Raw genomic sequence first — 10,334 nt, forward strand, 5'->3', positions numbered from 1 at the left:
AATTGAAGCTATTGTATCCTGACCCTCGCCGACGCCGTCCCCGCTTCAAATACCCTGGATCAGTCGGGGCTGGACCCCGGCATAAGACCTTCTCAAACAACCATTTTGCTTTTGTTTTTATTTGGGACGGTTTTGATCACAGCTTCCTGTACAGTGTTACAAACCTCTGTCCATGGTTCTTCAGGCAGTCTGTCTACCAGATCTAACCCCTTGAATCCGGTGTCACTTCCACAGTATAATCGTAAAGGATTTGATTTAGGTCATACATGAATGGCATAGTTTTTTTCCCCTACTTTCTTCAATTTAAGTCTGAATTTTGCAATAAGGAGTTCATGATCTGAGCCACAGTCAGCTCCCGGTCTTGCTTTTGCTGACTACGTAGAGCTTCTCCATCTTCAGATCCAAAGAATATATTCAATCTGATTTCGGTATTAACCATCTGGTATGTCCATGTGTAGAGTCATCTCTTTTGCTGTTGGAAGAGGGTGTGTGCTATGACTAGTGTGTTCTCTTGGCAAAGATTTGTTAGCCTTTGCCCTGTTTCATTCTGTGCTCCAAGGCCAAACCTGCCTGTTACTCCAGGTATCTATTGCCTTACTACTTTTGTATTCTAGTTTCCTATGCTGAAAGGACATCTTTTTTTTTTTTTTTTTTTGGTGTTAGTTTTAGAAGGTCTTGTAGGTCTTCATAGAACCATTCAATTCCAGCTTCTTCTACATTAGTGGCTGGGGCATAGACTTGCATTACTGTGATATTGACTGTTTTGCCTTGGAAACATAGGATTTCATATATTTTAAATTAATATTTGTATTTCCTTTGGCAAACTTCCCAGAAGGGGAATCACTAGATCATATGGTAATTCTATATTTAATATTTTTATGAACCTCCATACTGTTTTCCACAGTTGCTTCACCAGTTTACATTCCCAACATGGTAGGAATGTTACATTTTTTTCTATATTCTCATAACCACATCAATTAAAAAATATATGTCAGATTAAACTCACCAGGATGTGAACATAGTGAGGTCACCATGTACAATAACTCCATTAAATATAATGATTGAAGCATTGCAATTTAAGACAGAGATTATAACACTGGAAAAAAGTTCAAACCAAGTTTCAAAATTTGACAAAAACACAATGAAAATAGACAATTTTACTATTATTTTAGAAAATTTAAATGCATCACTCTCATACTAATATATCCAAAAGACAATAAAAGAAGAATTTTAATATCATCTCACTCTTAAGCAATTGGTCATATATCAAACACTGCATCAAAGTCACATTCTCATCAAATCTACCAGGAAATTTTGAAAATCAAAAAAACTTTGAAAAATGAAGATGCTTTAAAAATTAATAAAGTATTTAATGCAAAAATAACAACAATATATCATGGGGTCCATTAAATATGTGGAAATAAAATGTATAAAAACAAGAAAACAACTAAGAAGGGATGGATATATATGCTTGAAGTATTCTTATACTTTACATGAAGTGTCATCTATTATTCACAGATAGAATGTGATAGGTTTAAGATATATTCTGTATCTCTAGAGCAATTACTAGAAAACAAAAAGAAAGAAGTAAAACTTATAAGCCTACAGTGTGGGTAAAATGGAATTTTAAAGAATATCCAATTAATGTAAAATAAGAGAAAAAGAAGAAAATTGGAGTAAATATAGTTTGGTTAGCTAGCAAACAAGTAGCAAGATGACAGGTTTGAATATAAGCTTATCAATAAACACATTAAATGTAATGATCCAAACATTGCAATTAAAGAAAGAGACTATAACAGTAGAAAAAAATAATCAAGAACCTGTTATATGCTATTAACCAGAGGTATAATTTAATCACTAAAACATATATAGACTAAATAAAAAAGATATACTGTTCAACCTCTAACTAAATGAAAGGTGAAGTGACTATATTAATATCAGGTAGAGTAGATTTCACGCTAAGAACTGTATCAGAGATAAAAGAATCAAACATATTGATAAATATATCTATGTACCTATTACCAGAACTTCAAAATAAATGATATAACAACTGCTATAAATGAAAAAAAACAACAAAAGAACAAATGGAATCAATTGTTTGGAAATTTTTACACTCCTGTCTCAGAAATTAATAGTTTAAATAGATTAAAAAATTACAGTAAAGTAGAAGTGAACAATATTACAAACCAACTTGAGTTTAATTACATTTATAGGACACCACCAATCCTATCATCAATACCAGATCCATATCCTTTTTAGGTATACTGGAATATTGACTGAGGTAGCCTATATTGTAGGCCACAAAACAATATATTTATTAAGGTATGTGTTACATAGAGTAAGAATATAGAGATACTATAGGCATAATTTTTTTAATACACTTTGCTTTATTGTGCTTCACAAATATTGTCCTTTTTACAAATTGAAGATTGGTGGAAACTGCCTCAAGCAAGTCTATCAGCTCCAGTTTTCCAGCAGCATTTGCTCACTTCCTGTCTCTGTATCACATTTTGATAATTCTCACAGTATTTCAAACTTTTCTGTTTTTATTATATTTGATATGATAACCTGTGATCAGCAATCTTTGATATTACTATTATAATTGTTTAGGGGCACCAGGAATCATGACCATATAAGATAGCAAGCTTAATTTTTAAACATTATGTAAGTTCTGACTCTTGAGAAACCTATATGCAGGTCAGGAAGCAACAGAACTTTACATGGAACAACAGACTCATTCCAAATAGGAAAAGGAGTACGTCAAGGCTGTATATTCTCACCCTGCTTATTTAACTTGTATGCAGAGTACATCATGAGAAACACTAGGCTGGAGGAAGCACAGCTGGAATCAAGATTGCTGGGAGAAATATCAATAACCTCAGATATGCAGATGACACCACCCATAAAAAGTGAAGAAGAACTAAAGAGCCTCTTGATGAAAGTGAAAGAGGAGAGTGAAAAAGTTGGCTTAAAGCTCAACATTCAGAAAACTAAGATTATGGCATCTGATCCCATCACTTCATGGCAGATAGATGGAGATACAGAGGAAACAGTGGCTGACTTTATTTTTCTGGGCTCCCAAATCACTGCAGATGGTGATTTCAGCCGTGAAATTAAAAGACGCTTACTCCTTGGAAGGAAGGTTATAACCAACCTAGACAGCATATTAAGAAGCAGAGACATTACTTTGCCAACAAACATTTGTCTAGTCAAGGCTATGGTTTTTCCAGTGGTCATGTATGGATGTCAGAGTTGGACTATAAAGAAAGCTGAGCACCAAAGAATTGATGCTTTTGAACTGTGGTGTTGGAGAAGACTCTTGATAGTCCTTTGGACTGCAAGGAGATCCAACCAGTCCATCCTAAAGGAGACCAGTCCTGGGTATTCATTGGTAGGACTGATGGTGAAGCTGAAACTCCAATACTTTGGCCACCTGATGCAAAGAACTGACTCATTGGAAAAGACCCTGATGCTGGGAAAGACTGAGGGCAGGGGGAGAAGGGGATGACAGAGGATGAGATGGTTGGATGGCATCATCGACTCGATGGACATGGGTTTGGATGGACTCCGGGAGCTGGTGATGGACAGGGAGGCCTGGTGTGCTGTGGTTCATGGGGTCGCAAGGAGTCGGACAAGACTGAGCGACTGAACTGAACTGAAGTTCTGACTACTCCATTCATTGGCCATTTCCCCCATACCTCCCTCTCTCCTTAGCCTTCCCTTTTTTCTGAAACAAAACTACATTGTAAAAAAAAAAAAAAAAAAAAAAAAAAAAAACTACATTGTAATTAGGCCAATTAATAACCTCACAGCAGCCTCTATGTGTTCAAGTAACAGAAAGAGTCACATGTCTCTAACTTTAAATCAAAGGCTAGAAATGATTAAGCTTAGTGAGGCTTGTTGGAAGCCTAGACAGGCTGAAAACTAGGCCTCTTGCACCAGTTAGCCAAGTTTGAATGTGAAGAGAAAGCTCTTTAAGGAAGTTGAAAGTGCTACTTTAGTAAACACAGAAATGATAAGAAAGCTAAACAACCTCATTGCTAATATGGAAAAGGTTTTAGTGGTCTGGATAGAAAATCAAGCCAACCACAACATCTCCCTAAGCTAAAGCCTAATCCAGAGCATGGCCTTAATTCTTTTCAAGTCTATGAAGAAAGAGAGTGATAAGGAAGCTGCAGAAACAAAGATTGAAGCTAGAAGAGGTTGTTTCATAAGGATTAATGAAAGAAGCCATCTTTATAACATAAAAGTGCAAAGTGAAGCAGCAAGTGTTGATGTAGAATCTGCAGTGAACCATCTAAAATATCTAGCTAAGATAATTAAGGAAAGTGGCTATGATAAACAATATATTTTTCATTGGACAAACAGCCTGCTATAAAAGAAGATCTTCATAACCAGAGAGGAGAATTTAATGCCTGGCTTCAAAGCTTAAAAAGAATAGGCTGACTGTCTTGAAGGAATTAAGGCAGCTAGTGATTTTAAGATGAAGTCAATACTCAGTTACCTTCCTGAAAGTTTTGGATCCCTTAGGAATTATGCTAACTCTACTCTGCCTGTGCTCTATAAATGGAATACCAAAGCCTGGATGATAGCATATCTGTTGACAACATGGTTTACTGAATACTTTAAGCCCACTGTTGTGGCCTACTCTTCAGGAATAAAAGATTTCTTTTGAAATATATTGCTTGTTTACAATGCATATGACACCCAAATGACACTCTAAGTGGAAATGTACAATAAGATGCATGTTGTTTTCATGCCTACCAACACAACACTCATTCTGCAGGTTATAAATCAAGGAGTAATTTTGATTTTCAAGTCTTTTTATTTAAGAAATATATTTCATTAAACTACAGCTGCCTCAGATAGTGACTTCTCTGTTGGATTTGGATAAAGTAAATTGAAAACTTTCTGAAAAGGATTCACTCTTCTAGATGCCAGTAATTGCATTTTAGATTCATGGGAAGAGGTCAGAATATCAACATTAGCAGGAATGTGGAAGTAGTTCATCCCAGCCCTTATGGATGACTTGCAGGGACTCAAGACTTTAGTGAAGGAAGTACCTAGAGGTGAAGTGGAAACAGAAAGAGAACTAGAATTAGAAGTGGAGCCTGAAGATGAAACTGAAATCCTGCAATCTCAGGATGAAATTTGTACAGATGAGGATTTCCTTCTTATGGATGAGCAAAGAAAATAATTAATTGAGATGAAAAGTACTCCTGGATAAGATGCTATGAAGATGTTGAAATTATAACAAAGGGTGTATAACATTAGCAGGGGCAGGGTTTGAGAGAACTTATTTAAATTTTGAAAGAAGCTCTACTGTGGTTAAAATGCTATCAAACAGTATTGAATGCTACAGAGGAAGCACTCATGAAGGGAGAATCAAAAGATGCAGCAAACTTCATTGTGTTCTTATTTTAATAACTGTTGCAGCCACCCCAGGAGAAGGCAATGACACCCCACTCCAGCACTCTTGCCTGGAAAATCCCATGGACGGAGGAGCCTGGTGCGTCGCAGCCCATGGGGTCGCTAGGAGTTGGACAAGACTGAGCGACTTCACTTTCACTTTTCACTTTCCTGCATTGGAGAAGGAAATGGCAACCCACTCCAGTGTCCTTGCCTGGAGAATCCCAGGGACGGGGGAGCCTGGTGGGCTGCCGCCTATGGGGTCGCACAGAGTCGGAGACGACTGACGCGACTTAGCAGCAGCAGAAATGAAAAAATATGTCCTTATACAACAAATAAAACTTGTTAGAAAACAAAAAGTAGAGAAGGCAATGGCACCCCACTCCAGTACTCTTGCTTGGAAAATATGGATGGAGGAGCCTGATAGGCTGTAGTCCATGGGGTCGCTAAGAGTCGGACACGACTGAGCGACTTCACTTTCACTTTTCACTTTCATGCATTGGAGAAGGAAATGGCAACCCACTCCAGTGTTCTTGCCTGGAGAATCCTAGGGACAGGGGAGCCTCGTGGGCTTCCGTCTATGGGGTCGCACAGAGTCCGACACGACTGAAGCGACTTAGCAGCAGCAGAAAACAAAAAAGCTTTATTCTTAACAGCCAAAATCTAGTCACAATCCAAATGTCTATCATCACACTAGCAGGTAAACAAATTGTGGTAAACTCAAACAATGGAATACAATGGAATTAATTGCAGTCAGGTAAAAGAAAGGGAGAACTAGTGATAATACATGATACGGCATGGATGGAGCTCATAACCAGTAAACTTAGGGAAATCAGCCAGACACTAAAGAGTATAAACTGCACTGTGCCTTTGGTGCAAAATTATATATGAAGCAACGTACAATACATGGTGACAGAAAACAGATCTGTGGTTTCCTGGAGTTGATTGGAAGAAGGAGGTTGACTAATTTGGGACACAAGAAACTTTATGAGTTGATGAAAAGATTCTATATTAATTGTGACGGTTGTTATCTTATGTGCACATCTTTACAATATGCTTAAAATGGGTATATTTTACTAAATGCATATTAGGCTTCAACATAGTTTATTTTAAAATTAAACATTCTTACACAAAGATATGCTTTACAAATTGGTAAGATTTCTATCATTCTGTGTGTCCTAAACAGTTAACAATTGCCCTGAGCCTTACTCTTCTAAGTTCTTACCCATTTCATTAAGGTAAAATACTGCAATGTACAGCACATTTAAAAGGAATACAATATATGCTGATTCACTTTTTTCATTCACTCTTCCACTAACCTATAGAAATATTCTAATCAGAGAAATTGTGAGGCTTCCTTGGTAGCTCAGTGGTAAAGAATCCACTTGCCAATGGAGGAGATGGGTTTGATCCCTGGTCTGAGAAGATCCTACATGCCATGGAGCAGCTAAGCTCTACGACTACTGAGTACCTATGCTCTAGAGAGCCTGTGCTTTGTAACAGGGAAACCACTGCAACAAGAAGCCCACACACCACAAACAGAGAAAAGTCTGCACAGCGATGAAGACCCAACACAGCCCATAAAATACTGGCAAAAGAAAGAAGGAAAGAAATTGTATCTTCTGTCCTATTGTGATGATTTTCTAATAAATTTTATGTCATTTGTCACAATTCTTCCCCTAGGTCATTAGAACAGTCTTTTATCACCATGAAAACCAGAGTAATTTTTTTTTAAGTTCAGGGAGTGTATATATATATATATATATATAATCTCCTGATTCTCTTAGCGAAACAATATTTTATAGAAGTAGCAAGTATTTGTTGAATTGATTTAAGTTTTGATAGTTATATTCTGAGTAGTCTGAGTCAGTCAGTTACTAATTTAAACATTTTCCATTCAAAATGTGCCATACTCTGTGAAAATTATAGTAATAAAAAGATGAAAAAAGTGATTACTCCATCTTGTAACTAACATTTCCAGAAAAACTACTTAAAGTATGGTTAATAGAATTGAACAGGAAAATTTCATGATAGGATAGTTATTTGAATGCTTTCTGAGTGACAGTTAATTTATCAACTGTTACTCTGAATATGGTTTTGATTTAGTTAAAGCCATCATCACTTTATTGGGGAGAAAATCAGTTGAATTTCTTTTTGTCTCTTTCTTGAAGAACAAGCAACAAGTGCAGACTCATCCCTCTATAAATCTGGTATTTACATGTATAGCCACAGCTATGTTCAAAAACATACATAAAATTTAAAATTAAATCTTATGTAATATTGCATATATTACTGATTTTCTAAACTTTTACAGAACCAAGTAAGTCTTCCTTGGTTCTACTCAGATTAGATACTATTTCTAAAACTAAAAATGTCAGAACTAGTAGCCTCCATACAAAATTTCTTCTTTTTACTTCATTCAAGTTTGTCAAGTAGAGTCAAGCATAGTATTCCCAAATTATCTGGAGAAACTCTCCAGATAATTTTGTTCATCAGAAAGTAGACTTCTGGTTATACTAGATACTTATCACTCCAACTACTTTTCATTAGTAGAATACATAAAAAATAACCATAAAGTATCTGTGATTGTAAAAGACATTCCTTTTGCTAATATTCAGATATCTGATTTTTCATCCTTGTAAAGTGCAACCTTTTCAAAAGTGACTTGCTTTACCACATTTCAAAAATACATCAAGATTTCTTTTATGTGATTGTTAAAACCTGTGATTTCTCAGATGAGTCCATGTTTACCAGCAGGACTCCCCCAGGAAGGCCAGCTGAACATCCCTTGTACTTTCCCTTCACTGTGGTCAGTGAATCAGCAAGTGTTATAGGAGTTCAGGGTGAAATGCCAGGTGCTATTTCAACAGTCCTTCTTTCACAACATCTAGGGTGGGGTCATTCTGTCAGGCTCTGATAAGGTTACTGGAACTCATTTCCTAGGGTGGTCAAGTTGACATCCTCTACTCTCATGGTCTCTGAATGCAGAAGGTAGTCACAGAGACCTGGTTCCCTTTTTTGGGCAAAAGGCTACTCAACCACAAGCTGCTTATTAAACTCTGCCTGGAAAATATTATTCACTGAAATTATGTCTCACTAGCATAAAGTTTAATTTTGTAATTAACCAAACCATCTGTCATTGCAAGGCTCTTTTAAGGCCATCCAAACAAAGAAATTTTACTTGGACAACCTTGCATCGTGAGAGGTGCTTTTTGTAATGCGTTCCTATGAGAAGGATATGGTGCTGTGTGTGTGCTGTGCTTAGTTGCTCAGTCGTGTTTGACTCTGTGACCCATTGGACTGTAGCCCGCTAGGCTCTTCTGTCCATGGGCTTTTTCAGGCCAGAATACTGGAGTGCTTGCCATTTCTCTCTCCAGGGATCTTCCCTGGCCCAGGGATTGAATGGTATGGATTTTAAATGATGGCTACAAATAGACTGTCATCTTCCTTCTCCCTTTGATAACTTACCTAACTCAGAACAAACTATTTCCTAAAGAAAATTACCTTCCACCTTTCAGTAAATTTTTGCTCTTTCCAAAAATTGTTTAGTTTTTTATGTTATAAAACTCATCTGCATGTTGCTGCACCAAAAGGTTGTCCATATGTATTTTCACTGTGTAAGAATAACAGAAATATTTCCTTGAAAACTTGGGGATAATTACTAAGCAAACAACAATTAGTATTAATCAGTTATGTAATTTATTCTTCCTTTGAGGTTCCAAGGTTTTCTGTCTTGATATTTAGAAAAAATGCAAATGCAAGGACATCAAGGAATAAGATAGCTTGAAGGGATAAAACCTTATCAGTTGGGCATGTCTAGAATAAGGTTTGAATTGAGTTTGGATCTTTAATGACTATTAGGTCACATATCTGGACATGGTGCCATCCAAACTCTGAACCAAAAACCCAGGCTGAATCTTAAAGATAATTTTTAACTTTGGTGGTTTTATTTTTGGATGACATTAAAGAAGAAACTTAGAGTTTTAAAAAATTGTATTGTACATCTATAACTTTATAATAGCAACATATCTACCTAAAAGGGTAAGGTTACACAGAGGCAGAATTATTCTGATTCAGTTTACACAACTCTTTCCACATCTTAGAAGTTTATAACATTAAATTTTGATACTACCTTGTCCATAGGTAGGAAGGAAAGAAGGGAAGAAGAAAGGAAGGTGGGAGGAGGGAGAAATGGATAAAATATATTGTTTTATTGAATAGATGCCAGAAAAGTAATGGTAATCTACACATACTGACTATTAGTCTTTTCTACAAGACTTTGGTCCAACTGATATTTAAAGTTTTAATTAATACCTGAATATATGCTTTCATTGACAAGTAGAAGATATGGTCCTAAATTACCGACAGCATCTTAATATTTAATGCTACTTGTGTAGATTCCTTATTAAAATGATTGGAATGGACAGAACATGCAGTTGTAGGTCCTGAAAAAAATTGGTTTGCACGGGTTAACTATTTTGCAATGAGATCAGTCTAGCTCTGCCACCTGCATTCCAAATGATTGGTCCCAGGACAGTGATGATGTCAGCAGGCCAACACCATCACATCTCAGTGTTTTTATACTGAGTCAGCCAAATGTGGGCCCATATTGGTCTGGTTTCTATTCTTCTGGCTGAAATCCATATAGTCTGGAAATGGTATTCTTTTTTAAATGATTAATGCCTCCTTTTATAATTATTTTACTTATCAGTTACTCTCTGAGAATGTTACCTGGATATTCACTGAAAATTATATGACTTCAACTCAAATGAATCAATTAGGTTTAATCTTCATAAAGTATCACAGCTAAAATCTCACATAACTTTTTAAGTATATAATCTACATGTAAACTTTATTTGTATAATTAATCTGTTGCCAGAAAATAACTGCCAGTAAAGGCAGAGAGAGAAAAAAAAGACAATTAT

This window comes from Bubalus kerabau, chromosome 3, assembly GCF_029407905.1.
Source record: "Bubalus kerabau isolate K-KA32 ecotype Philippines breed swamp buffalo chromosome 3, PCC_UOA_SB_1v2, whole genome shotgun sequence".
In the NCBI taxonomy this organism is placed as follows: Eukaryota; Metazoa; Chordata; class Mammalia; order Artiodactyla; family Bovidae; genus Bubalus; species Bubalus kerabau.